Below are 24,979 nucleotides of genomic sequence, written 5' to 3' on the forward strand. Positions count from 1 at the left end.
GGTGTACATTGGATTAGAAAGAACGCTTGACATGACGATTGTAGTAAAGGATGATTCCTTCGTTATCCGTACTGCTTGATTTTTTTCATTTGTTGCATGATTTCTACGCGAAAGATACAATAGAACCGTGTGTTTCTCATGCAACTTGTAGAGTGAAAAATGGCGAAAGCTCTTCTTCTGTATCGCTTCTCGGCCTTTTGGCTAAGATCAAGTGTAGTATCTGTTCTTATCAGCTTAATATCTGATATGTCGGGCAATGCCCGACTCTTATATTAAACTGATTTTGGATATCGGCCATGGATTGGAGCTTGCTTCGCCCTGGCCACGGGTTGTCTCGGTATTGCACTACCTCCGAGTTCGGCCCATTTCCCTTCGCGGAAGGGAAACACATTTACTTTAAACAAAAGAAAAACAAACAAAACAGCCAGCAAATCAAATAGCAAAGCGAATTTATTTTGTCTGTAACTAACTAACCGAGAAACGAACCGTTTAACATTTAACTAAATAACATACGTCTCTTTCGACAGAGTCGGCGAAAGACGAAAAGACGTCGTCGTCGTCGGAAAGGAAGACAATAAAGGCCGTCAGACGGTAAGTTGCAAGTGCAAAAGTAGTGAAAAGTAAAGGGAGGGTGCAACCGTGTCGCACAGAGCGTACGTTCGCGTACAAAGTATGCTCGCCGTGCGTCGTTCGAGCATACTTACCTGACGCGAGAGGCACCTTGATCAGCTAGGAGGTCCTCTCAGGATGAGGCCCTTTCATTGCACTTCGACTGGGTTGACTCCTGCGATTACCCCTAACGTGGGTAACTCGAGCGTATAATTTCTGGTAGTGGGGACCTGCGTTCGCGCTCGTCCCCTTCGTTTCTCACGATGGGAGGAAGAAGCGGAGAAAAAGAACAAATAAAATAGAACACGATATATAAATTCGTTGTTCGTTCGGGGTTAGGTTGCATGCTGCCAAATTTTTTACTGACCTATCCCAAAATGCATAGCGAGATGCAGGAGAAATTTATATCATCTATTAGCAAGAATAAATTACTTGTATTTGACATAAATTACTTGTACTTAACAACGACGTAAACGGCCGGCGTGTGTGTATATTTTGACGGACGGCATATACATTATGAAAATATACAAATTATAATATGTATCGTCGACGTTAACAGTAATGAAATTGCATTGCGAACGTTTTTCTTACTTAGTCGTACGTTTGTTTAGCTTTTATAGTAATTATTTCTATGTATCACTGACATTTAACGGCTCGTAGTGTAAAATTCGTTCATTGAGCTGCTTGTCTGCCGATTTCATGAAGCATGACCTTGTTGACATTGCAGCACTTGCATACAATGCGAATCATTATCGCCCACAAGCACAAAGCGTTTGTTTTACAATGAGAAAGCACGTCTGCAGCAAGTTCGCGACAGACATCGCGTGCTTCCTACGTCATATGAAACGATCGCATTTCGCGGCATTACGCGCGAATTTTCAAACATGTTCTTCTTTACGAACAGGTGTACATTGGATTAGAAAGAACGCTTGACATGACGATTGTAGTAAAGGATGATTCCTTCGTTATCCGTACTGCTTGATTTTTTTCATTTGTTGCATGATTTCTACGCGAAAAGATACAATAGAACCGTGTGTTTCTCATGCAACTTGTAGAGTGAAAATGGCGAAAGCTCTTCTTCTGTATCGCTTCTCGGCCTTTTGGCTAAGATCAAGTGTAGTATCTGTTCTTATCAGCTTAATATCTGATATGTCGGGCAATGCCCGACTCTTATATTAAACTGATTTTGGATATCGGCCATGGGATTGAGCTTGCTTCGCCCTGGCCACGGGTTGTCTCGGTATTGCACTACCTCCGAGTTCGGCCCATTTCCCTTCGCGGAAGGGAAACACATTTACTTTAAACAAACGAAAAACAAACAAAACAGCCAGCAAATCAAATAGCTAAGCGAATTTATTTTGTCTGTAACTAACTAACCGAGAAACGAACCGTTTAACATTTAACTAAATAACATACGTCTCTTTTCGACAGAGTCGGCGAAAGACGAAAAGACGTCGTCGTCGTCGGAAAGGAAGACAATAAAGGCCGTCAGACGGTAAGTTGCAAGTGCAAAAGTAGTGAAAAGTAAAGGGAGGGTGCAACCGTGTCGCACAGAGCGTACGTTCGCGTACAAAGTATGCTCGCCGTGCGTCGTTCGAGCATACTTACCTGACGCGAGAGGCACCTTGATCAGCTAGGAGGTCCTCTCAGGATGAGGCCCTTTCATTGCACTTCGACTGGGTTGACTCCTGCGATTACCCCTAACGTGGGTAACTCGAGCGTATAATTTCTGGTAGTGGGGACCTGCGTTCGCGCTCGTCCCCTTCGTTTCTCACGATGGGAGGAAGAAGCGGAGAAAAAGAACAAATAAAATAGAACACGATATATAAATTCGTTGTTCGTTCGGGGTTAGGTTGCATGCTGCCAAATTTTTTACTGACCTATCCCAAAATGCATAGCGAGATGCAGGAGAAATTTATATCATCTATTAGCAAGAATAAATTACTTGTATTTGACATAAATTACTTGTACTTAACAACGACGTAAACGGCCGGCGTGTGTGTATATTTTGACGGACGGCATATACATTATGAAAATATACAAATTATAATATGTATCGTCGACGTTAACAGTAATGAAATTGCATTGCGAACGTTTTTCTTACTTAGTCGTACGTTTGTTTAGCTTTTATAGTAATTATTTCTATGTATCACTGACATTTAACGGCTCGTAGTGTAAAATTCGTTCATTGAGCTGCTTGTCTGCCGATTTCATGAAGCATGACCTTGTTGACATTGCAGCACTTGCATACAATGCGAATCATTATCGCCCACAAGCACAAAGCGTTTGTTTTACAATGAGAAAGCACGTCTGCAGCAAGTTCGCGACAGACATCGCGTGCTTCCTACGTCATATGAAACGATCGCATTTCGCGGCATTACGCGCGAATTTTCAAACATGTTCTTCTTTACGAACAGGTGTACATTGGATTAGAAAGAACGCTTGACATGACGATTGTAGTAAAGGATGATTCCTTCGTTATCCGTACTGCTTGATTTTTCATTTGTTGCATGATTTCTACGCGAAAAGATACAATAGAACCGTGTGTTTCTCATGCAACTTGTAGAGTGAAAAATGGCGAAAGCTCTTCTTCTGTATCGCTTCTCGGCCTTTTGGCTAAGATCAAGTGTAGTATCTGTTCTTATCAGCTTAATATCTGATATGTCGGGCAATGCCCGACTCTTATATTAAACTGATTTTTGGATATCGGCCATGGGATTGGAGCTTGCTTCGCCCTGGCCACGGGTTGTCTCGGTATTGCACTACCTCCGAGTTCGGCCCATTTCCCTTCGCGGAAGGGAAACACATTTACTTTAAACAAACGAAAAAACAAACAAAACAGCCAGCAAATCAAATAGCAAAGCGAATTTATTTTGTCTGTAACTAACTAACCGAGAAACGAACCGTTTAACATTTAACTAAATAACATACGTCTCTTTTCGACAGAGTCGGCGAAAGACGAAAAGACGTCGTCGCCGTCGGAAAGGAAGACAATAAAGGCCGTCAGACGGTAAGTTGCAAGTGCAAAAGTAGTGAAAAGTAAAGGAGGGGTGCAACCGTGTCGCACAGAGCGTACGTTCGCGTACAAAGTATGCTCGCCGTGCGTCGTTCGAGCATACTTACCTGACGCGAGAGGCACCTTGATCAGCTAGGAGGTCCTCTCAGGATGAGGCCCTTTCATTGCACTTCGACTGGGTTGACTCCTGCGATTACCCCTAACGTGGGTAACTCGAGCGTATAATTTCTGGTAGTGGGGACCTGCGTTCGCGCTCGTCCCCTTCGTTTCTCACGATGGGAGGAAGAAGCGGAGAAAAAGAACAAATAAAATAGAACACGATATATAAATTCGTTGTTCGTTCGGGGTTAGGTTGCATGCTGCCAAATTTTTTACTGACCTATCCCAAAATGCATAGCGAGATGCAGGAGAAATTTATATCATCTATTAGCAAGAATAAATTACTTGTATTTGACATAAATTACTTGTACTTAACAACGACGTAAACGGCCGGCGTGTGTGTATATTTTGACGGACGGCATATACATTATGAAAATATACAAATTATAATATGTATCGTCGACGTTAACAGTAATGAAATTGCATTGCGAACGTTTTTCTTACTTAGTCGTACGTTTGTTTAGCTTTTATAGTAATTATTTCTATGTATCACTGACATTTAACGGCTCGTAGTGTAAAATTCGTTCATTGAGCTGCTTGTCTGCCGATTTCATGAAGCATGACCTTGTTGACATTGCAGCACTTGCATACAATGCGAATCATTATCGCCCACAAGCACAAAGCGTTTGTTTTACAATGAGAAAGCACGTCTGCAGCAAGTTCGCGACAGACATCGCGTGCTTCCTACGTCATATGAAACGATCGCATTTCGCGGCATTACGCGCGAATTTTCAAACATGTTCTTCTTTACGAACAGGTGTACATTGGATTAGAAAGAACGCTTGACATGACGATTGTAGTAAAGGATGATTCCTTCGTTATCCGTACTGCTTGATTTTTTTCATTTGTTGCATGATTTCTACGCGAAAAGATACAATAGAACCGTGTGTTTCTCATGCAACTTGTAGAGTGAAAAATGGCGAAAGCTCTTCTTCTGTATCGCTTCTCGGCCTTTTGGCTAAGATCAAGTGTAGTATCTGTTCTTATCAGCTTAATATCTGATATGTCGGGCAATGCCCGACTCTTATATTAAACTGATTTTGGATATCGGCCATGGGATTGGAGCTTGCTTCGCCCTGGCCACGGGTTGTCTCGGTATTGCACTACCTCCGAGTTCGGCCCATTTCCCTTCGCGGAAGGGAAACACATTTACTTTAAACAAAAGAAAAAACAAACAAAACAGCCAGCAAATCAAATAGCAAAGCGAATTTATTTTGTCTGTAACTAACTAACCGAGAAACGAACCGTTTAACATTTAACTAAATAACATACGTCTCTTTTCGACAGAGTCGGCGAAAGACGAAAAGACGTCGTCGCCGTCGGAAAGGAAGACAATAAAGGCCGTCAGACGGTAAGTTGCAAGTGCAAAAGTAGTGAAAAGTAAAGGGAGGGTGCAACCGTGTCGCACCGAGCGTACGTTCGCGTACAAAGTATGCTCGCCGTGCGTCGTTCGAGCATACTTACCTGACGCGAGAGGCACCTTGATCAGCTAGGAGGTCCTCTCAGGATGAGGCCCTTTCATTGCACTTCGACTGGGTTGACTCCTGCGATTACCCCTAACGTGGGTAACTCGAGCGTATAATTTCTGGTAGTGGGGACCTGCGTTCGCGCTCGTCCCCTTCGTTTCTCACGATGGGAGGAAGAAGCGGAGAAAAAGAACAAATAAAATAGAACACGATATATAAATTCGTTGTTCGTTCGGGGTTAGGTTGCATGCTGCCAAATTTTTTACTGACCTATCCCAAAATGCATAGCGAGATGCAGGAGAAATTTATATCATCTATTAGCAAGAATAAATTACTTGTATTTGACATAAATTACTTGTACTTAACAACGACGTAAACGGCCGGCGTGTGTGTATATTTTGACGGACGGCATATACATTATGAAAATATACAAATTATAATATGTATCGTCGACGTTAACAGTAATGAAATTGCATTGCGAACGTTTTTCTTACTTAGTCGTACGTTTGTTTAGCTTTTATAGTAATTATTTCTATGTATCACTGACATTTAACGGCTCGTAGTGTAAAATTCGTTCATTGAGCTGCTTGTCTGCCGATTTCATGAAGCATGACCTTGTTGACATTGCAGCACTTGCATACAATGCGAATCATTATCGCCCACAAGCACAAAGCGTTTGTTTTACAATGAGAAAGCACGTCTGCAGCAAGTTCGCGACAGACATCGCGTGCTTCCTACGTCATATGAAACGATCGCATTTCGCGGCATTACGCGCGAATTTTCAAACATGTTCTTCTTTACGAACAGGTGTACATTGGATTAGAAAGAACGCTTGACATGACGATTGTAGTAAAGGATGATTCCTTCGTTATCCGTACTGCTTGATTTTTTTCATTTGTTGCATGATTTCTACGCGAAAAGATACAATAGAACCGTGTGTTTCTCATGCAACTTGTAGAGTGAAAAATGGCGAAAGCTCTTCTTCTGTATCGCTTCTCGGCCTTTTGGCTAAGATCAAGTGTAGTATCTGTTCTTATCAGCTTAATATCTGATATGTCGGGCAATGCCCGACTCTTATATTAAACTGATTTTTGGATATCGGCCATGGGATTGGAGCTTGCTTCGCCCTGGCCACGGGTTGTCTCGGTATTGCACTACCTCCGAGTTCGGCCCATTTCCCTTCGCGGAAGGGAAACACATTTACTTTAAACAAAGAAAAAACAAACAAAACAGCCAGCAAATCAAATAGCAAAGCGAATTTATTTTGTCTGTAACTAACTAACCGAGAAACGAACCGTTTAACATTTAACTAAATAACATACGTCTCTTTTCGACAGAGTCGGCGAAAGACGAAAAGACGTCGTCGCCGTCGGAAAGGAAGACAATAAAGGCCGTCAGACGGTAAGTTGCAAGTGCAAAAGTAGTGAAAAGTAAAGGGAGGGTGCAACCGTGTCGCACCGAGCGTACGTTCGCGTACAAAGTATGCTCGCCGTGCGTCGTTCGAGCATACTTACCTGACGCGAGAGGCACCTTGATCAGCTAGGAGGTCCTCTCAGGATGAGGCCCTTTCATTGCACTTCGACTGGGTTGACTCCTGCGATTACCCCTAACGTGGGTAACTCGAGCGTATAATTTCTGGTAGTGGGGACCTGCGTTCGCGCTCGTCCCCTTCGTTTCTCACGATGGGAGGAAGAAGCGGAGAAAAAGAACAAATAAAATAGAACACGATATATAAATTCGTTGTTCGTTCGGGGTTAGGTTGCATGCTGCCAAATTTTTTACTGACCTATCCCAAAATGCATAGCGAGATGCAGGAGAAATTTATATCATCTATTAGCAAGAATAAATTACTTGTATTTGACATAAATTACTTGTACTTAACAACGACGTAAACGGCCGGCGTGTGTGTATATTTTGACGGACGGCATATACATTATGAAAATATACAAATTATAATATGTATCGTCGACGTTAACAGTAATGAAATTGCATTGCGAACGTTTTTCTTACTTAGTCGTACGTTTGTTTAGCTTTTATAGTAATTATTTCTATGTATCACTGACATTTAACGGCTCGTAGTGTAAAATTCGTTCATTGAGCTGCTTGTCTGCCGATTTCATGAAGCATGACCTTGTTGACATTGCAGCACTTGCATACAATGCGAATCATTATCGCCCACAAGCACAAAGCGTTTGTTTTACAATGAGAAAGCACGTCTGCAGCAAGTTCGCGACAGACATCGCGTGCTTCCTACGTCATATGAAACGATCGCATTTCGCGGCATTACGCGCGAATTTTCAAACATGTTCTTCTTTACGAACAGGTGTACATTGGATTAGAAAGAACGCTTGACATGACGATTGTAGTAAAGGATGATTCCTTCGTTATCCGTACTGCTTGATTTTTTTCATTTGTTGCATGATTTCTACGCGAAAAGATACAATAGAACCGTGTGTTTCTCATGCAACTTGTAGAGTGAAAAATGGCGAAAGCTCTTCTTCTGTATCGCTTCTCGGCCTTTTGGCTAAGATCAAGTGTAGTATCTGTTCTTATCAGCTTAATATCTGATATGTCGGGCAATGCCCGACTCTTATATTAAACTGATTTTTGGATATCGGCCATGGGATTGGAGCTTGCTTCGCCCTGGCCACGGGTTGTCTCGGTATTGCACTACCTCCGAGTTCGGCCCATTTCCCTTCGCGGAAGGGAAACACATTTACTTTAAACAAACGAAAAACAAACAAAACAGCCAGCAAATCAAATAGCAAAGCGAATTTATTTTGTCTGTAACTAACTAACCGAGAAACGAACCGTTTAACATTTAACTAAATAACATACGTCTCTTTTCGACAGAGTCGGCGAAAGACGAAAAGACGTCGTCGCCGTCGGAAAGGAAGACAATAAAGGCCGTCAGACGGTAAGTTGCAAGTGCAAAAAGTAGTGAAAAAGTAAAGGGAGGGGGTGCAACCGTGTCGCACAGAGCGTACGTTCGCGTACAAAGTATGCTCGCCGTGCGTCGTTCGAGCATACTTACCTGACGCGAGAGGCACCTTGATCAGCTAGGAGGTCCTCTCAGGATGAGGCCCTTTCATTGCACTTCGACTGGGTTGACTCCTGCGATTACCCCTAACGTGGGTAACTCGAGCGTATAATTTCTGGTAGTGGGGACCTGCGTTCGCGCTCGTCCCCTTCGTTTCTCACGATGGGAGGAAGAAGCGGAGAAAAAGAACAAATAAAATAGAACACAATAGAAGACGTCAATTGTGTATGCCACGCTTTGGGACATATAAATTCGTTGTTCGTTCGGGGTTAGGTTGCATGCTGCCAAATTTTTACTGACCTATCCCAAAATGCATAGCGAGATGCAGGAGAAATTTATATCATCTATTAGCAAGAATAAATTACTTGTATTTGACATAAATTACTTGTACTTAACAACGACGTAAACGGCCGGCGTGTGTGTATATTTTGACGGACGGCATATACATTATGAAAATATACAAATTATAATATGTATCGTCGACGTTAACAGTAATGAAATTGCATTGCGAACGTTTTTCTTACTTAGTCGTACGTTTGTTTAGCTTTTATAGTAATTATTTCTATGTATCACTGACATTTAACGGCTCGTAGTGTAAAATTCGTTCATTGAGCTGCTTGTCTGCCGATTTCATGAAGCATGACCTTGTTGACATTGCAGCACTTGCATACAATGCGAATCATTATCGCCCACAAGCACAAAGCGTTTGTTTTACAATGAGAAAGCACGTCTGCAGCAAGTTCGCGACAGACATCGCGTGCTTCCTACGTCATATGAAACGATCGCATTTCGCGGCATTACGCGCGAATTTTCAAACATGTTCTTCTTTACGAACAGGTGTACATTGGATTAGAAAGAACGCTTGACATGACGATTGTAGTAAAGGATGATTCCTTCGTTATCCGTACTGCTTGATTTTTTTCATTTGTTGCATGATTTCTACGCGAAAAGATACAATAGAACCGTGTGTTTCTCATGCAACTTGTAGAGTGAAAAATGGCGAAAGCTCTTCTTCTGTATCGCTTCTCGGCCTTTTGGCTAAGATCAAGTGTAGTATCTGTTCTTATCAGCTTAATATCTGATATGTCGGGCAATGCCCGACTCTTATATTAAACTGATTTTTGGATATCGGCCATGGGATTGGAGCTTGCTTCGCCCTGGCCACGGGTTGTCTCGGTATTGCACTACCTCCGAGTTCGGCCCATTTCCTTCGCGGAAGGGAAACACATTTACTTTAAACAAACGAAAAACAAACAAAACAGCCAGCAAATCAAATAGCAAAGCGAATTTATTTTGTCTGTAACTAACTAACCGAGAAACGAACTGTTTAACATTTAACTAAATAACATACGTCTCTTTTCGACAGAGTCGGCGAAAGACGAAAAGACGTCGTCGCCGTCGGAAAGGAAGACAATAAAGGCCGTCAGACGGTAAGTTGCAAGTGCAAAAGTAGTGAAAAGTAAAGGAGGGTGCAACCGTGTCGCACAGAGCGTACGTTCGCGTACAAAGTATGCTCGCCGTGCGTCGTTCGAGCATACTTACCTGACGCGAGAGGCACCTTGATCAGCTAGGAGGTCCTCTCAGGATGAGGCCCTTTCATTGCACTTCGACTGGGTTGACTCCTGCGATTACCCCTAACGTGGGTAACTCGAGCGTATAATTTCTGGTAGTGGGGACCTGCGTTCGCGCTCGTCCCCTTCGTTTCTCACGATGGGAGGAAGAAGCGGAAAAGAACAAATAAAATAGAACACAATAGAGAATCAAGTATGCCACGCTTTGGGACATATATAAATTCGTTGTTCGTTCGGGGTTAGGTTGCATGCTGCCAAATTTTTACTGACCTATCCCAAAATGCATAGCGAGATGCAGGAGAAATTTATATCATCTATTAGCAAGAATAAATTACTTGTATTTGACATAAATTACTTGTACTTAACAACGACGTAAACGGCCGGCGTGTGTATATTTTGACGGACGGCATATACATTATGAAAATATACAAATTATAATATGTATCGTCGACGTTAACAGTAATGAAATTGCATTGCGAACGTTTTTCTTACTTAGTCGTACGTTTGTTTAGCTTTTATAGTAATTATTTCTATGTATCACTGACATTTAACGGCTCGTAGTGTAAAATTCGTTCATTGAGCTGCTTGTCTGCCGATTTCATGAAGCATGACCTTGTTGACATTGCAGCACTTGCATACAATGCGAATCATTATCGCCCACAAGCACAAAGCGTTTGTTTTACAATGAGAAAGCACGTCTGCAGCAAGTTCGCGACAGACATCGCGTGCTTCCTACGTCATATGAAACGATCGCATTTCGCGGCATTACGCGCGAATTTTCAAACATGTTCTTCTTTACGAACAGGTGTACATTGGATTAGAAAGAACGCTTGACATGACGATTGTAGTAAAGGATGATTCCTTCGTTATCCGTACTGCTTGATTTTTTTCATTTGTTGCATGATTTCTACGCGAAAAGATACAATAGAACCGTGTGTTTCTCATGCAACTTGTAGAGTGAAAAATGGCGAAAGCTCTTCTTCTGTATCGCTTCTCGGCCTTTGGCTAAGATCAAGTGTAGTATCTGTTCTTATCAGCTTAATATCTGATATGTCGGGCAATGCCCGACTCTTATATTAAACTGATTTTGGATATCGGCCATGGGATTGGAGCTTGCTTCGCCCTGGCCACGGGTTGTCTCGGTATTGCACTACCTCCGAGTTCGGCCCATTTCCCTTCGCGGAAGGGAAACACATTTACTTTAAACAAACGAAAAAACAAACAAAACAGCCAGCAAATCAAATAGCAAAGCGAATTTATTTTGTCTGTAACTAACTAACTAACCGAGAAACGAACCGTTTAACATTTAACTAAATAACATACGTCTCTTTTCGACAGAGTCGGCGAAAGACGAAAAGACGTCGTCGTCGTCGGAAAGGAAGACAATAAAGGCCGTCAGACGGTAAGTTGCAAGTGCAAAAGTAGTGAAAAGTAAAGGGAGGGTGCAACCGTGTCGCACCGAGCGTACGTTCGCGTACAAAGTATGCTCGCCGTGCGTCGTTCGAGCATACTTACCTGACGCGAGAGGCACCTTGATCAGCTAGGAGGTCCTCTCAGGATGAGGCCCTTTCATTGCACTTCGACTGGGTTGACTCCTGCGATTACCCCTAACGTGGGTAACTCGAGCGTATAATTTCTGGTAGTGGGGACCTGCGTTCGCGCTCGTCCCCTTCGTTTCTCACGATGGGAGGAAGAAGCGGAAAAGAACAAATAAAATAGAACAAATAGAAATAACACGATATATAAATTCGTTGTTCGTTCGGGGTTAGGTTGCATGCTGCCAAATTTTTACTGACCTATCCCAAAATGCATAGCGAGATGCAGGAGAAATTTATATCATCTATTAGCAAGAATAAATTACTTGTATTTGACATAAATTACTTGTACTTAACAACGACGTAAACGGCCGGCGTGTGTGTATATTTTGACGGACGGCATATACATTATGAAAATATACAAATTATAATATGTATCGTCGACGTTAACAGTAATGAAATTGCATTGCGAACGTTTTTCTTACTTAGTCGTACGTTTGTTTAGCTTTTATAGTAATTATTTCTATGTATCACTGACATTTAACGGCTCGTAGTGTAAAATTCGTTCATTGAGCTGCTTGTCTGCCGATTTCATGAAGCATGACCTTGTTGACATTGCAGCACTTGCATACAATGCGAATCATTATCGCCCACAAGCACAAAGCGTTTGTTTTACAATGAGAAAGCACGTCTGCAGCAAGTTCGCGACAGACATCGCGTGCTTCCTACGTCATATGAAACGATCGCATTTCGCGGCATTACGCGCGAATTTTCAAACATGTTCTTCTTTACGAACAGGTGTACATTGGATTAGAAAGAACGCTTGACATGACGATTGTAGTAAAGGATGATTCCTTCGTTATCCGTACTGCTTGATTTTTTTCATTTGTTGCATGATTTCTACGCGAAAAGATACAATAGAACCGTGTGTTTCTCATGCAACTTGTAGAGTGAAAAATGGCGAAAGCTCTTCTTCTGTATCGCTTCTCGGCCTTTTGGCTAAGATCAAGTGTAGTATCTGTTCTTATCAGCTTAATATCTGATATGTCGGGCAATGCCCGACTCTTATATTAAACTGATTTTTGGATATCGGCCATGGGATTGGAGCTTGCTTCGCCCTGGCCACGGGTTGTCTCGGTATTGCACTACCTCCGAGTTCGGCCCATTTCCCTTCGCGGAAGGGAAACACATTTACTTTAAACAAAAAAAAACAAACAAAACAGCCAGCAAATCAAATAGCAAAGCGAATTTATTTTGTCTGTAACTAACTAACCGAGAAACGAACCGTTTAACATTTAACTAAATAACATACGTCTCTTTTCGACAGAGTCGGCGAAAGACGAAAAGACGTCGTCGTCGTCGGAAAGGAAGACAATAAAGGCCGTCAGACGGTAAGTTGCAAGTGCAAAAGTAGTGAAAAGTAAAGGGAGGGTGCAACCGTGTCGCACCGAGCGTACGTTCGCGTACAAAGTATGCTCGCCGTGCGTCGTTCGAGCATACTTACCTGACGCGAGAGGCACCTTGATCAGCTAGGAGGTCCTCTCAGGATGAGGCCCTTTCATTGCACTTCGACTGGGTTGACTCCTGCGATTACCCCTAACGTGGGTAACTCGAGCGTATAATTTCTGGTAGTGGGGACCTGCGTTCGCGCTCGTCCCCTTCGTTTCTCACGATGGGAGGAAGAAGCGGAGAAAAGAACAAATAAAATAGAACACGATATATAAATTCGTTGTTCGTTCGGGGTTAGGTTGCATGCTGCCAAATTTTTACTGACCTATCCCAAAATGCATAGCGAGATGCAGGAGAAATTTATATCATCTATTAGCAAGAATAAATTACTTGTATTTGACATAAATTACTTGTACTTAACAACGACGTAAACGGCCGGCGTGTGTGTATATTTTGACGGACGGCATATACATTATGAAAATATACAAATTATAATATGTATCGTCGACGTTAACAGTAATGAAATTGCATTGCGAACGTTTTTCTTACTTAGTCGTACGTTTGTTTAGCTTTTATAGTAATTATTTCTATGTATCACTGACATTTAACGGCTCGTAGTGTAAAATTCGTTCATTGAGCTGCTTGTCTGCCGATTTCATGAAGCATGACCTTGTTGACATTGCAGCACTTGCATACAATGCGAATCATTATCGCCCACAAGCACAAAGCGTTTGTTTTACAATGAGAAAGCACGTCTGCAGCAAGTTCGCGACAGACATCGCGTGCTTCCTACGTCATATGAAACGATCGCATTTCGCGGCATTACGCGCGAATTTTCAAACATGTTCTTCTTTACGAACAGGTGTACATTGGATTAGAAAGAACGCTTGACATGACGATTGTAGTAAAGGATGATTCCTTCGTTATCCGTACTGCTTGATTTTTTTCATTTGTTGCATGATTTCTACGCGAAAAGATACAATAGAACCGTGTGTTTCTCATGCAACTTGTAGAGTGAAAAATGGCGAAAGCTCTTCTTCTGTATCGCTTCTCGGCCTTTTGGCTAAGATCAAGTGTAGTATCTGTTCTTATCAGCTTAATATCTGATATGTCGGGCAATGCCCGACTCTTATATTAAACTGATTTTGGATATCGGCCATGGGATTGGAGCTTGCTTCGCCCTGGCCACGGGTTGTCTCGGTATTGCACTACCTCCGAGTTCGGCCCATTTCCTTCGCGGAAGGGAAACACATTTACTTTAAACAAACGAAAAAACAAACAAAACAGCCAGCAAATCAAATAGCAAAGCGAATTTATTTTGTCTGTAACTAACTAACTAACTAACGAGAAACGAACCGTTTAACATTTAACTAAATAACATACGTCTCTTTTCGACAGAGTCGGCGAAAGACGAAAAGACGTCGTCGTCGTCGGAAAGGAAGACAATAAAGGCCGTCAGACGGTAAGTTGCAAGTGCAAAAGTAGTGAAAAGTAAAGGGAGGGTGCAACCGTGTCGCACCGAGCGTACGTTCGCGTACAAAGTATGCTCGCCGTGCGTCGTTCGAGCATACTTACCTGACGCGAGAGGCACCTTGATCAGCTAGGAGGTCCTCTCAGGATGAGGCCCTTTCATTGCACTTCGACTGGGTTGACTCCTGCGATTACCCCTAACGTGGGTAACTCGAGCGTATAATTTCTGGTAGTGGGGACCTGCGTTCGCGCTCGTCCCTTCGTTTCTCACGATGGGAGGAAGAAGCGGAGAAAAAGAACAAATAAAATAGAACACGATATATAAATTCGTTGTTCGTTCGGGGTTAGGTTGCATGCTGCCAAATTTTTTACTGACCTATCCCAAAATGCATAGCGAGATGCAGGAGAAATTTATATCATCTATTAGCAAGAATAAATTACTTGTATTTGACATAAATTACTTGTACTTAACAACGACGTAAACGGCCGGCGTGTGTGTATATTTTGACGGACGGCATATACATTATGAAAATATACAAATTATAATATGTATCGTCGACGTTAACAGTAATGAAATTGCATTGCGAACGTTTTTCTTACTTAGTCGTACGTTTGTTTAGCTTTTATAGTAATTATTTCTATGTATCACTGACATTTAACGGCTCGTAGTGTAAAATTCGTTCATTGAGCTGCTTGTCTGCCGATTTCATGAAGCATGACCTTGTTGACATTGCAGCACTTGCATACAATGCGAATCATTATCGCCCACAAGCACAAAGCGTTTGTTTTACAATGAGAAAGCACGTCTGCAGCAAGTTCGCGACAGACATCGCGTGCTTCCTACGTCATATGAAACGATCGCATTTCGCGGCATTACGCGCGAATTTTCAAACATGTTCTTCTTTACGAACAGGTGTACATTGGATTAGAAAGAACGCTTGACATGACGATTGTAGTAAAGGATGATTCCTTCGTTATCCGTACTGCTTGATTTTTTTCATTTGTTGCATGATTTCTACGCGAAAAGATACAATAGAACCGTGTGTTTCTCATGCAACTTGTAGAGTGAAAAATGGCGAAAGCTCTTCTTCTGTATCGCTTCTCGGCCTTTTGGCTAAGATCAAGTGTAGTATCTGTTCTTATCAGCTTAATATCTGATATGTCGGGCAATGCCCGACTCTTATATTAAACTGATTTTTGGATATCGGCCATGGGATTGGAGCTTGCTTCGCCCTGGCCACGGGTTGTCTCGGTATTGCACTACCTCCGAGTTCGGCCCATTTCCTTCGCGGAAGGGAAACACATTTACTTTAAACAAACGAAAAAACAAACAAAACAGCCAGCAAATCAAATAGCAAAGCGAATTTATTTTGTCTGTAACTAACTAACTAACCGAGAAACGAACCGTTTAACATTTAACTAAAACTAACATACGTCTCTTTTCGACAGAGTCGGCGAAAGACGAAAAGACGTCGTCGTCGTCGGAAAGGAAGACAATAAAGGCCGTCAGACGGTAAGTTGCAAGTGCAAAAGTAGTGAAAAGTAAAGGGAGGGTGCAACCGTGTCGCACCGAGCGTACGTTCGCGTACAAAGTATGCTCGCCGTGCGTCGTTCGAGCATACTTACCTGACGCGAGAGGCACCTTGATCAGCTAGGAGGTCCTCTCAGGATGAGGCCCTTTCATTGCACTTCGACTGGGTTGACTCCTGCGATTACCCCTAACGTGGGTAACTCGAGCGTATAATTTCTGGTAGTGGGGACCTGCGTTCGCGCTCGTCCCCTTCGTTTCTCACGATGGGAGGAAGAAGCGGAGAAAAAGAACAAATAAAATAGAACACGATATATAAATTCGTTGTTCGTTCGGGGTTAGGTTGCATGCTGCCAAATTTTTTACTGACCTATCCCAAAATGCATAGCGAGATGCAGGAGAAATTTATATCATCTATTAGCAAGAATAAATTACTTGTATTTGACATAAATTACTTGTACTTAACAACGACGTAAACGGCCGGCGTGTGTGTATATTTTGACGGACGGCATATACATTATGAAAATATACAAATTATAATATGTATCGTCGACGTTAACAGTAATGAAATTGCATTGCGAACGTTTTTCTTACTTAGTCGTACGTTTGTTTAGCTTTTATAGTAATTATTTCTATGTATCACTGACATTTAACGGCTCGTAGTGTAAAATTCGTTCATTGAGCTGCTTGTCTGCCGATTTCATGAAGCATGACCTTGTTGACATTGCAGCACTTGCATACAATGCGAATCATTATCGCCCACAAGCACAAAGCGTTTGTTTTACAATGAGAAAGCACGTCTGCAGCAAGTTCGCGACAGACATCGCGTGCTTCCTACGTCATATGAAACGATCGCATTTCGCGGCATTACGCGCGAATTTTCAAACATGTTCTTCTTTACGAACAGGTGTACATTGGATTAGAAAGAACGCTTGACATGACGATTGTAGTAAAGGATGATTCCTTCGTTATCCGTACTGCTTGATTTTTTTCATTTGTTGCATGATTTCTACGCGAAAAGATACAATAGAACCGTGTGTTTCTCATGCAACTTGTAGAGTGAAAAATGGCGAAAGCTCTTCTTCTGTATCGCTTCTCGGCCTTTTGGCTAAGATCAAGTGTAGTATCTGTTCTTATCAGCTTAATATCTGATATGTCGGGCAATGCCCGACTCTTATATTAAACTGATTTTTGGATATCGGCCATGGGATTGGAGCTTGCTTCGCCCTGGCCACGGGTTGTCTCGGTATTGCACTACCTCCGAGTTCGGCCCATTTCCCTTCGCGGAAGGGAAACACATTTACTTTAAACAAACGAAAAACAAACAAAACAGCCAGCAAATCAAATAGCAAAGCGAATTTATTTTGTCTGTAACTAACTAACTAACTAAGAAACGAACCTGTTTAACATTTAACTAATTAATAACATACGTCTCTTTTCGACAGAGTCGGCGAAAGACGAAAAGACGTCGTCGTCGTCGGAAAGGAAGACAATAAAGGCCGTCAGACGGTAAGTTGCAAGTGCAAAAGTAGTGAAAAGTAAAGGAGGGGTGCAACCGTGTCGCACAGAGCGTACGTTCGCGTACAAAGTATGCTCGCCGTGCGTCGTTCGAGCATACTTACCTGACGCGAGAGGCACCTTGATCAGCTAGGAGGTCCTCTCAGGATGAGGCCCTTTCATTGCACTTCGACTGGGTTGACTCCTGCGATTACCCCTAACGTGGGTAACTCGAGCGTATAATTTCTGGTAGTGGGGACCTGCGTTCGCGCTCGTCCCCTTCGTTTCTCACGATGGGAGGAAGAAGCGGAGAAAAAGAACAAATAAAATAGAACACGATATATAAATTCGTTGTTCGTTCGGGGTTAGGTTGCATGCTGCCAAATTTTTTACTGACCTATCCCAAAATGCATAGCGAGATGCAGGAGAAATTTATATCATCTATTAGCAAGAATAAATTACTTGTATTTGACATAAATTACTTGTACTTAACAACGACGTAAACGGCCGGCGTGTGTGTATATTTTGACGGACGGCATATACATTATGAAAATATACAAATTATAATATGTATCGTCGACGTTAACAGTAATGAAATTGCATTGCGAACGTTTTTCTTACTTAGTCGTACGTTTGTTTAGCTTTTATAGTAATTATTTCTATGTATCACTGACATTTAACGGCTCGTAGTGTAAAATTCGTTCATTGAGCTGCTTGTCTGCCGATTTCATGAAGCATGACCTTGTTGACATTGCAGCACTTGCATACAATGCGAATCATTATCGCCCACAAGCACAAAGCGTTTGTTTTACAATGAGAAAGCACGTCTGCAGCAAGTTCGCGACAGACATCGCGTGCTTCCTACGTCATATGAAACGATCGCATTTCGCGGCATTACGCGCGAATTTTCAAACATGTTCTTCTTTACGAACAGGTGTACATTGGATTAGAAAGAACGCTTGACATGACGATTGTAGTAAAGGATGATTCCTTCGTTATCCGTACTGCTTGATTTTTCATTTGTTGCATGATTTCTACGCGAAAAGATACAATAGAACCGTGTGTTTCTCATGCAACTTGTAGAGTGAAAAATGGCGAAAGCTCTTCTTCTGTATCGCTTCTCGGCCTTTTGGCTAAGATCAAGTGTAGTATCTGTTCTTATCAGCTTAATATCTGATATGTCGGGCAATGCCCGACTCTTATATTAAACTGATTTTGGATATCGGCCATGGGATTGGAGCTTGCTTCGCCCTGGCCACGGGTTGTCTCGGTATTGCACTACCTCCGAGTTCGGCCCATTTCCCTTCGCGGAAGGGAAACACATTTACTTTAAACAAACGAAAAAAAACAAACAAAACAGCCAGCAAATCAAATAGCAAAGCGAATTTATTTTGTCTGTAACTAACTAACCGAGAAACGAACCGTTTAACATTTAACTAAATAACATACGTCTCTTTTCGACAGAGTCGGCGAAAGACGAAAAGACGTCGTCGTCGTCGGAAAGGAAGACAATAAAGGCCGTCAGACGGTAAGTTGCAAGTGCAAAAGTAGTGAAAAGTAAAGGGAGGGTGCAACCGTGTCGCACCGAGCGTACGTTCGCGTACAAAGTATGCTCGCCGTGCGTCGTTCGAGCATACTTACCTGACGCGAGAGGCACCTTGATCAGCTAGGAGGTCCTCTCAGGATGAGGCCCTTTCATTGCACTTCGACTGGGTTGACTCCTGCGATTACCCCTAACGTGGGTAACTCGAGCGTATAATTTCTGGTAGTGGGGACCTGCGTTCGCGCTCGTCCCCTTCGTTTCTCACGATGGGAGGAAGAAGCGGAGAAAAAGAACAAATAAAATAGAACACGATATATAAATTCGTTGTTCGTTCGGGGTTAGGTTGCATGCTGCCAAATTTTTTACTGACCTATCCCAAAATGCATAGCGAGATGCAGGAGAAATTTATATCATCTATTAGCAAGAATAAATTACTTGTATTTGACATAAATTACTTGTACTTAACAACGACGTAAACGGCCGGCGTGTGTGTATATTTTGACGGACGGCATATACATTATGAAAATATACAAATTATAATATGTATCGTCGACGTTAACAGTAATGAAATTGCATTGCGAACGTTTTTCTTACTTAGTCGTACGTTTGTTTAGCTTTTATAGTAATTATTTCTATGTATCACTGACATTTAACGGCTCGTAGTGTAAAATTCGTTCATTGAGCTGCTTGTCTGCCGATTTCATGAAGCATGACCTTGTTGACATTGCAGCACTTGCATACAATGCGAATCATTATCGCCCACAAGCACAAAGCGTTTGTTTTACAATGAGAAAGCACGTCTGCAGCAAGTTCGCGACAGACATCGCGTGCTTCCTACGTCATATGAAACGATCGCATTTCGCGGCATTACGCGCGAATTTTCAAACATGTTCTTCTTTACGAACAGGTGTACATTGGATTAGAAAGAACGCTTGACATGACGATTGTAGTAAAGGATGATTCCTTCGTTATCCGTACTGCTTGATTTTTTTCATTTGTTGCATGATTTCTACGCGAAAAGATACAATAGAACCGTGTGTTTCTCATGCAACTTGTAGAGTGAAAAAATGGCGAAAGCTCTTCTTCTGTATCGCTTCTCGGCCTTTTGGCTAAGATCAAGTGTAGTATCTGTTCTTATCAGCTTAATATCTGATATGTCGGGCAATGCCCGACTCTTATATTAAACTGATTTTTGGATATCGGCCATGGGATTGGAGCTTGCTTCGCCCTGGCCACGGGTTGTCTCGGTATTGCACTACCTCCGAGTTCGGCCCATTTCCCTTCGCGGAAGGGAAACACATTTACTTTAAACAAACGAAAAAAAACAAACAAAACAGCCAGCAAATCAAATAGCAAAGCGAATTTATTTTTTGTCTAACTAACTAACTAACCGAGAAACGAACCGTTTAACATTTAACTAATTAATAACATACGTCTCTTTTCGACAGAGTCGGCGAAAGACGAAAAGACGTCGTCGTCGTCGGAAAGGAAGACAATAAAGGCCGTCAGACGGTAAGTTGCAAGTGCAAAAGTAGTGAAAAGTAAAGGGAGGGTGCAACCGTGTCGCACAGAGCGTACGTTCGCGTACAAAGTATGCTCGCCGTGCGTCGTTCGAGCATACTTACCTGACGCGAGAGGCACCTTGATCAGCTAGGAGGTCCTCTCAGGATGAGGCCCTTTCATTGCACTTCGACTGGGTTGACTCCTGCGATTACCCCTAACGTGGGTAACTCGAGCGTATAATTTCTGGTAGTGGGGACCTGCGTTCGCGCTCGTCCCCTTCGTTTCTCACGATGGGAGGAAGAAGCGGAGAAAAAGAACAAATAAAATAGAACACGATATATAAATTCGTTGTTCGTTCGGGGTTAGGTTGCATGCTGCCAAATTTTTTACTGACCTATCCCAAAATGCATAGCGAGATGCAGGAGAAATTTATATCATCTATTAGCAAGAATAAATTACTTGTATTTGACATAAATTACTTGTACTTAACAACGACGTAAACGGCCGGCGTGTGTGTATATTTTGACGGACGGCATATACATTATGAAAATATACAAATTATAATATGTATCGTCGACGTTAACAGTAATGAAATTGCATTGCGAACGTTTTTCTTACTTAGTCGTACGTTTGTTTAGCTTTTTATAGTAATTATTTCTATGTATCACTGACATTTAACGGCTCGTAGTGTAAAATTCGTTCATTGAGCTGCTTGTCTGCCGATTTCATGAAGCATGACCTTGTTGACATTGCAGCACTTGCATACAATGCGAATCATTATCGCCCACAAGCACAAAGCGTTTGTTTTACAATGAGAAAGCACGTCTGCAGCAAGTTCGCGACAGACATCGCGTGCTTCCTACGTCATATGAAACGATCGCATTTCGCGGCATTACGCGCGAATTTTCAAACATGTTCTTCTTTACGAACAGGTGTACATTGGATTAGAAAGAACGCTTGACATGACGATTGTAGTAAAGGATGATTCCTTCGTTATCCGTACTGCTTGATTTTTTTCATTTGTTGCATGATTTCTACGCGAAAAGATACAATAGAACCGTGTGTTTCTCATGCAACTTGTAGAGTGAAAAAATGGCGAAAGCTCTTCTTCTGTATCGCTTCTCGGCCTTTTGGCTAAGATCAAGTGTAGTATCTGTTCTTATCAGCTTAATATCTGATATGTCGGGCAATGCCCGACTCTTATATTAAACTGATTTTTGGATATCGGCCATGGGATTGGAGCTTGCTTCGCCCTGGCCACGGGTTGTCTCGGTATTGCACTACCTCCGAGTTCGGCCCATTTCCCTTCGCGGAAGGGAAACACATTTACTTTAAACAAAAAAAAACAAACAAAACAGCCAGCAAATCAAATAGCAAAGCGAATTTATTTTGTCTGTAACTAACTAACCGAGAAACGAACTGTTTAACATTTAACTAACTAACATACGTCTCTTTTCGACAGAGTCGGCGAAAGACGAAAAGACGTCGTCGTCGTCGGAAAGGAAGACAATAAAGGCCGTCAGACGGTAAGTTGCAAGTGCAAAAGTAGTGAAAAGTAAAGGGAGGGTGCAACCGTGTCGCACCGAGCGTACGTTCGCGTACAAAGTATGCTCGCCGTGCGTCGTTCGAGCATACTTACCTGACGCGAGAGGCACCTTGATCAGCTAGGAGGTCCTCTCAGGATGAGGCCCTTTCATTGCACTTCGACTGGGTTGACTCCTGCGATTACCCCTAACGTGGGTAACTCGAGCGTATAATTTCTGGTAGTGGGGACCTGCGTTCGCGCTCGTCCCCTTCGTTTCTCACGATGGGAGGAAGAAGCGGAGAAAAAGAACAAATAAAATAGAACACGATATATAAATTCGTTGTTCGTTCGGGGTTAGGTTGCATGCTGCCAAATTTTTTACTGACCTATCCCAAAATGCATAGCGAGATGCAGGAGAAATTTATATCATCTATTAGCAAGAATAAATTACTTGTATTTGACATAAATTACTTGTACTTAACAACGACGTAAACGGCCGGCGTGTGTGTATATTTTGACGGACGGCATATACATTATGAAAATATACAAATTATAATATGTATCGTCGACGTTAACAGTAATGAAATTGCATTGCGAACGTTTTTCTTACTTAGTCGTACGTTTGTTTAGCTTTTATAGTAATTATTTCTATGTATCACTGACATTTAACGGCTCGTAGTGTAAAATTCGTTCATTGAGCTGCTTGTCTGCCGATTTCATGAAGCATGACCTTGTTGACATTGCAGCACTTGCATACAATGCGAATCATTATCGCCCACAAGCACAAAGCGTTTGTTTTACAATGAGAAAGCACGTCTGCAGCAAGTTCGCGACAGACATCGCGTGCTTCCTACGTCATATGAAACGATCGCATTTCGCGGCATTACGCGCGAATTTTCAAACATGTTCTTCTTTACGAACAGGTGTACATTGGATTAGAAAGAACGCTTGACATGACGATTGTAGTAAAGGATGATTCCTTCGTTATCCGTACTGCTTGATTTTTTTCATTTGTTGCATGATTTCTACGCGAAAAGATACAATAGAACCGTGTGTTTCTCATGCAACTTGTAGAGTGAAAAAATGGCGAAAGCTCTTCTTCTGTATCGCTTCTCGGCCTTTTGGCTAAGATCAAGTGTAGTATCTGTTCTTATCAGCTTAATATCTGATATGTCGGGCAATGCCCGACTCTTATATTAAACTGATTTTTGGATATCGGCCATGGGATTGGAGCTTGCTTCGCCCTGGCCACGGGTTGTCTCGGTATTGCACTACCTCCGAGTTCGGCCCATTTCCCTTCGCGGAAGGGAAACACATTTACTTTAAACAAACGAAAAAAAACAAACAAAACAGCCAGCAAATCAAATAGCTAAGCGAATTTATTTTGTCTGTAACTAACTAACCGAGAAACGAACCGTTTAACATTTAACTAAATAACATACGTCTCTTTTCGACAGAGTCGGCGAAAGACGAAAAGACGTCGTCGCCGTCGGAAAGGAAGACAATAAAGGCCGTCAGACGGTAAGTTGCAAGTGCAAAAGTAGTGAAAAGTAAAGGGAGGGTGCAACCGTGTCGCACAGAGCGTACGTTCGCGTACAAAGTATGCTCGCCGTGCGTCGTTCGAGCATACTTACCTGACGCGAGAGGCACCTTGATCAGCTAGGAGGTCCTCTCAGGATGAGGCCCTTTCATTGCACTTCGACTGGGTTGACTCCTGCGATTACCCCTAACGTGGGTAACTCGAGCGTATAATTTCTGGTAGTGGGGACCTGCGTTCGCGCTCGTCCCCTTCGTTTCTCACGATGGGAGGAAGAAGCGGAGAAAAAGAACAAATAAAATAGAACACGATATATAAATTCGTTGTTCGTTCGGGGTTAGGTTGCATGCTGCCAAATTTTTTACTGACCTATCCCAAAATGCATAGCGAGATGCAGGAGAAATTTATATCATCTATTAGCAAGAATAAATTACTTGTATTTGACATAAATTACTTGTACTTAACAACGACGTAAACGGCCGGCGTGTGTGTATATTTTGACGGACGGCATATACATTATGAAAATATACAAATTATAATATGTATCGTCGACGTTAACAGTAATGAAATTGCATTGCGAACGTTTTTCTTACTTAGTCGTACGTTTGTTTAGCTTTTATAGTAATTATTTCTATGTATCACTGACATTTAACGGCTCGTAGTGTAAAATTCGTTCATTGAGCTGCTTGTCTGCCGATTTCATGAAGCATGACCTTGTTGACATTGCAGCACTTGCATACAATGCGAATCATTATCGCCCACAAGCACAAAGCGTTTGTTTTACAATGAGAAAGCACGTCTGCAGCAAGTTCGCGACAGACATCGCGTGCTTCCTACGTCATATGAAACGATCGCATTTCGCGGCATTACGCGCGAATTTTCAAACATGTTCTTCTTTACGAACAGGTGTACATTGGATTAGAAAGAACGCTTGACATGACGATTGTAGTAAAGGATGATTCCTTCGTTATCCGTACTGCTTGATTTTTTTCATTTGTTGCATGATTTCTACGCGAAAAGATACAATAGAACCGTGTGTTTCTCATGCAACTTGTAGAGTGAAAAAATGGCGAAAGCTCTTCTTCTGTATCGCTTCTCGGCCTTTTGGCTAAGATCAAGTGTAGTATCTGTTCTTATCAGCTTAATATCTGATATGTCGGGCAATGCCCGACTCTTATATTAAACTGATTTTGGATATCGGCCATGGGATTGGAGCTTGCTTCGCCCTGGCCACGGGTTGTCTCGGTATTGCACTACCTCCGAGTTCGGCCCATTTCCCTTCGCGGAAGGGAAACACATTTACTTTAAACAAACGAAAAAAAACAAACAAAACAGCCAGCAAATCAAATAGCTAAGCGAATTTATTTTGTCTGTAACTAACTAACCGAGAAACGAACCGTTTAACATTTAACTAAAACTAACATACGTCTCTTTTCGACAGAGTCGGCGAAAGACGAAAAGACGTCGTCGTCGTCGGAAAGGAAGACAATAAAGGCCGTCAGACGGTAAGTTGCAAGTGCAAAAGTAGTGA

General features: G+C 42.2%; 33 non-coding genes across 33 annotated transcripts; all 33 read left to right on the forward strand.

Annotated features, from left to right (window-relative positions):
• The first annotated feature begins 181 nt into the window (after window positions 1-181).
• Window positions 182-371, forward strand: LOC124450052. The gene has a single exon (XR_006949812.1). It is a non-coding gene; the product is annotated as a U2 spliceosomal RNA (small nuclear RNA).
• A 325-nt stretch (window positions 372-696) lies between these two features.
• On the forward strand, window positions 697-860 carry LOC124450101. Its single transcript, XR_006949856.1, has one exon. It is a non-coding gene; the product is annotated as a U1 spliceosomal RNA (small nuclear RNA).
• Window positions 861-1,693: 833 nt separating this feature from the next.
• On the forward strand, window positions 1,694-1,883 carry LOC124450057. Its single transcript, XR_006949817.1, has one exon. It is a non-coding gene; the product is annotated as a U2 spliceosomal RNA (small nuclear RNA).
• A 326-nt stretch (window positions 1,884-2,209) lies between these two features.
• Window positions 2,210-2,373, forward strand: LOC124450176. Its single transcript, XR_006949898.1, has one exon. It is a non-coding gene; the product is annotated as a U1 spliceosomal RNA (small nuclear RNA).
• An 832-nt stretch (window positions 2,374-3,205) lies between these two features.
• LOC124449980 lies at window positions 3,206-3,397 on the forward strand. The gene has a single exon (XR_006949743.1). It is a non-coding gene; the product is annotated as a U2 spliceosomal RNA (small nuclear RNA).
• Window positions 3,398-3,724: 327 nt separating this feature from the next.
• Window positions 3,725-3,888, forward strand: LOC124450188. The gene has a single exon (XR_006949909.1). It is a non-coding gene; the product is annotated as a U1 spliceosomal RNA (small nuclear RNA).
• An 834-nt stretch (window positions 3,889-4,722) lies between these two features.
• LOC124450033 lies at window positions 4,723-4,913 on the forward strand. The gene has a single exon (XR_006949794.1). It is a non-coding gene; the product is annotated as a U2 spliceosomal RNA (small nuclear RNA).
• Window positions 4,914-5,240: 327 nt separating this feature from the next.
• Window positions 5,241-5,404, forward strand: LOC124449872. The gene has a single exon (XR_006949637.1). It is a non-coding gene; the product is annotated as a U1 spliceosomal RNA (small nuclear RNA).
• An 834-nt stretch (window positions 5,405-6,238) lies between these two features.
• LOC124449981 lies at window positions 6,239-6,430 on the forward strand. Its single transcript, XR_006949744.1, has one exon. It is a non-coding gene; the product is annotated as a U2 spliceosomal RNA (small nuclear RNA).
• Window positions 6,431-6,756: 326 nt separating this feature from the next.
• Window positions 6,757-6,920, forward strand: LOC124449883. The gene has a single exon (XR_006949648.1). It is a non-coding gene; the product is annotated as a U1 spliceosomal RNA (small nuclear RNA).
• An 834-nt stretch (window positions 6,921-7,754) lies between these two features.
• LOC124449982 lies at window positions 7,755-7,946 on the forward strand. Its single transcript, XR_006949745.1, has one exon. It is a non-coding gene; the product is annotated as a U2 spliceosomal RNA (small nuclear RNA).
• A 330-nt stretch (window positions 7,947-8,276) lies between these two features.
• LOC124449894 lies at window positions 8,277-8,440 on the forward strand. Its single transcript, XR_006949659.1, has one exon. It is a non-coding gene; the product is annotated as a U1 spliceosomal RNA (small nuclear RNA).
• An 868-nt stretch (window positions 8,441-9,308) lies between these two features.
• Window positions 9,309-9,500, forward strand: LOC124449972. Its single transcript, XR_006949736.1, has one exon. It is a non-coding gene; the product is annotated as a U2 spliceosomal RNA (small nuclear RNA).
• Window positions 9,501-9,824: 324 nt separating this feature from the next.
• On the forward strand, window positions 9,825-9,988 carry LOC124449905. Its single transcript, XR_006949670.1, has one exon. It is a non-coding gene; the product is annotated as a U1 spliceosomal RNA (small nuclear RNA).
• An 859-nt stretch (window positions 9,989-10,847) lies between these two features.
• Window positions 10,848-11,037, forward strand: LOC124450055. The gene has a single exon (XR_006949815.1). It is a non-coding gene; the product is annotated as a U2 spliceosomal RNA (small nuclear RNA).
• Window positions 11,038-11,368: 331 nt separating this feature from the next.
• LOC124449916 lies at window positions 11,369-11,532 on the forward strand. Its single transcript, XR_006949681.1, has one exon. It is a non-coding gene; the product is annotated as a U1 spliceosomal RNA (small nuclear RNA).
• An 843-nt stretch (window positions 11,533-12,375) lies between these two features.
• LOC124449984 lies at window positions 12,376-12,567 on the forward strand. The gene has a single exon (XR_006949747.1). It is a non-coding gene; the product is annotated as a U2 spliceosomal RNA (small nuclear RNA).
• Window positions 12,568-12,892: 325 nt separating this feature from the next.
• Window positions 12,893-13,056, forward strand: LOC124449929. Its single transcript, XR_006949692.1, has one exon. It is a non-coding gene; the product is annotated as a U1 spliceosomal RNA (small nuclear RNA).
• An 832-nt stretch (window positions 13,057-13,888) lies between these two features.
• Window positions 13,889-14,079, forward strand: LOC124450022. Its single transcript, XR_006949784.1, has one exon. It is a non-coding gene; the product is annotated as a U2 spliceosomal RNA (small nuclear RNA).
• Window positions 14,080-14,412: 333 nt separating this feature from the next.
• On the forward strand, window positions 14,413-14,576 carry LOC124449899. Its single transcript, XR_006949664.1, has one exon. It is a non-coding gene; the product is annotated as a U1 spliceosomal RNA (small nuclear RNA).
• Window positions 14,577-15,409: 833 nt separating this feature from the next.
• LOC124449973 lies at window positions 15,410-15,601 on the forward strand. Its single transcript, XR_006949737.1, has one exon. It is a non-coding gene; the product is annotated as a U2 spliceosomal RNA (small nuclear RNA).
• A 332-nt stretch (window positions 15,602-15,933) lies between these two features.
• On the forward strand, window positions 15,934-16,097 carry LOC124449941. The gene has a single exon (XR_006949704.1). It is a non-coding gene; the product is annotated as a U1 spliceosomal RNA (small nuclear RNA).
• An 834-nt stretch (window positions 16,098-16,931) lies between these two features.
• LOC124449985 lies at window positions 16,932-17,123 on the forward strand. Its single transcript, XR_006949748.1, has one exon. It is a non-coding gene; the product is annotated as a U2 spliceosomal RNA (small nuclear RNA).
• Window positions 17,124-17,457: 334 nt separating this feature from the next.
• LOC124449952 lies at window positions 17,458-17,621 on the forward strand. The gene has a single exon (XR_006949717.1). It is a non-coding gene; the product is annotated as a U1 spliceosomal RNA (small nuclear RNA).
• Window positions 17,622-18,453: 832 nt separating this feature from the next.
• LOC124450034 lies at window positions 18,454-18,644 on the forward strand. Its single transcript, XR_006949795.1, has one exon. It is a non-coding gene; the product is annotated as a U2 spliceosomal RNA (small nuclear RNA).
• Window positions 18,645-18,973: 329 nt separating this feature from the next.
• LOC124449965 lies at window positions 18,974-19,137 on the forward strand. The gene has a single exon (XR_006949729.1). It is a non-coding gene; the product is annotated as a U1 spliceosomal RNA (small nuclear RNA).
• Window positions 19,138-19,972: 835 nt separating this feature from the next.
• On the forward strand, window positions 19,973-20,164 carry LOC124449986. Its single transcript, XR_006949749.1, has one exon. It is a non-coding gene; the product is annotated as a U2 spliceosomal RNA (small nuclear RNA).
• A 336-nt stretch (window positions 20,165-20,500) lies between these two features.
• LOC124449977 lies at window positions 20,501-20,664 on the forward strand. The gene has a single exon (XR_006949740.1). It is a non-coding gene; the product is annotated as a U1 spliceosomal RNA (small nuclear RNA).
• An 836-nt stretch (window positions 20,665-21,500) lies between these two features.
• On the forward strand, window positions 21,501-21,692 carry LOC124449987. Its single transcript, XR_006949750.1, has one exon. It is a non-coding gene; the product is annotated as a U2 spliceosomal RNA (small nuclear RNA).
• Window positions 21,693-22,017: 325 nt separating this feature from the next.
• LOC124449989 lies at window positions 22,018-22,181 on the forward strand. The gene has a single exon (XR_006949752.1). It is a non-coding gene; the product is annotated as a U1 spliceosomal RNA (small nuclear RNA).
• Window positions 22,182-23,016: 835 nt separating this feature from the next.
• LOC124449988 lies at window positions 23,017-23,208 on the forward strand. The gene has a single exon (XR_006949751.1). It is a non-coding gene; the product is annotated as a U2 spliceosomal RNA (small nuclear RNA).
• Window positions 23,209-23,537: 329 nt separating this feature from the next.
• LOC124450001 lies at window positions 23,538-23,701 on the forward strand. The gene has a single exon (XR_006949763.1). It is a non-coding gene; the product is annotated as a U1 spliceosomal RNA (small nuclear RNA).
• An 835-nt stretch (window positions 23,702-24,536) lies between these two features.
• Window positions 24,537-24,727, forward strand: LOC124450035. The gene has a single exon (XR_006949796.1). It is a non-coding gene; the product is annotated as a U2 spliceosomal RNA (small nuclear RNA).
• The last annotated feature ends 252 nt before the right edge of the window (window positions 24,728-24,979 follow it).

Source organism: Xenia sp. Carnegie-2017, unplaced genomic scaffold, assembly GCF_021976095.1.
Source record: "Xenia sp. Carnegie-2017 unplaced genomic scaffold, XeniaSp_v1 HiC_scaffold_23, whole genome shotgun sequence".
NCBI lineage: Eukaryota > Metazoa > Cnidaria > Anthozoa > Malacalcyonacea > Xeniidae > Xenia > Xenia sp. Carnegie-2017.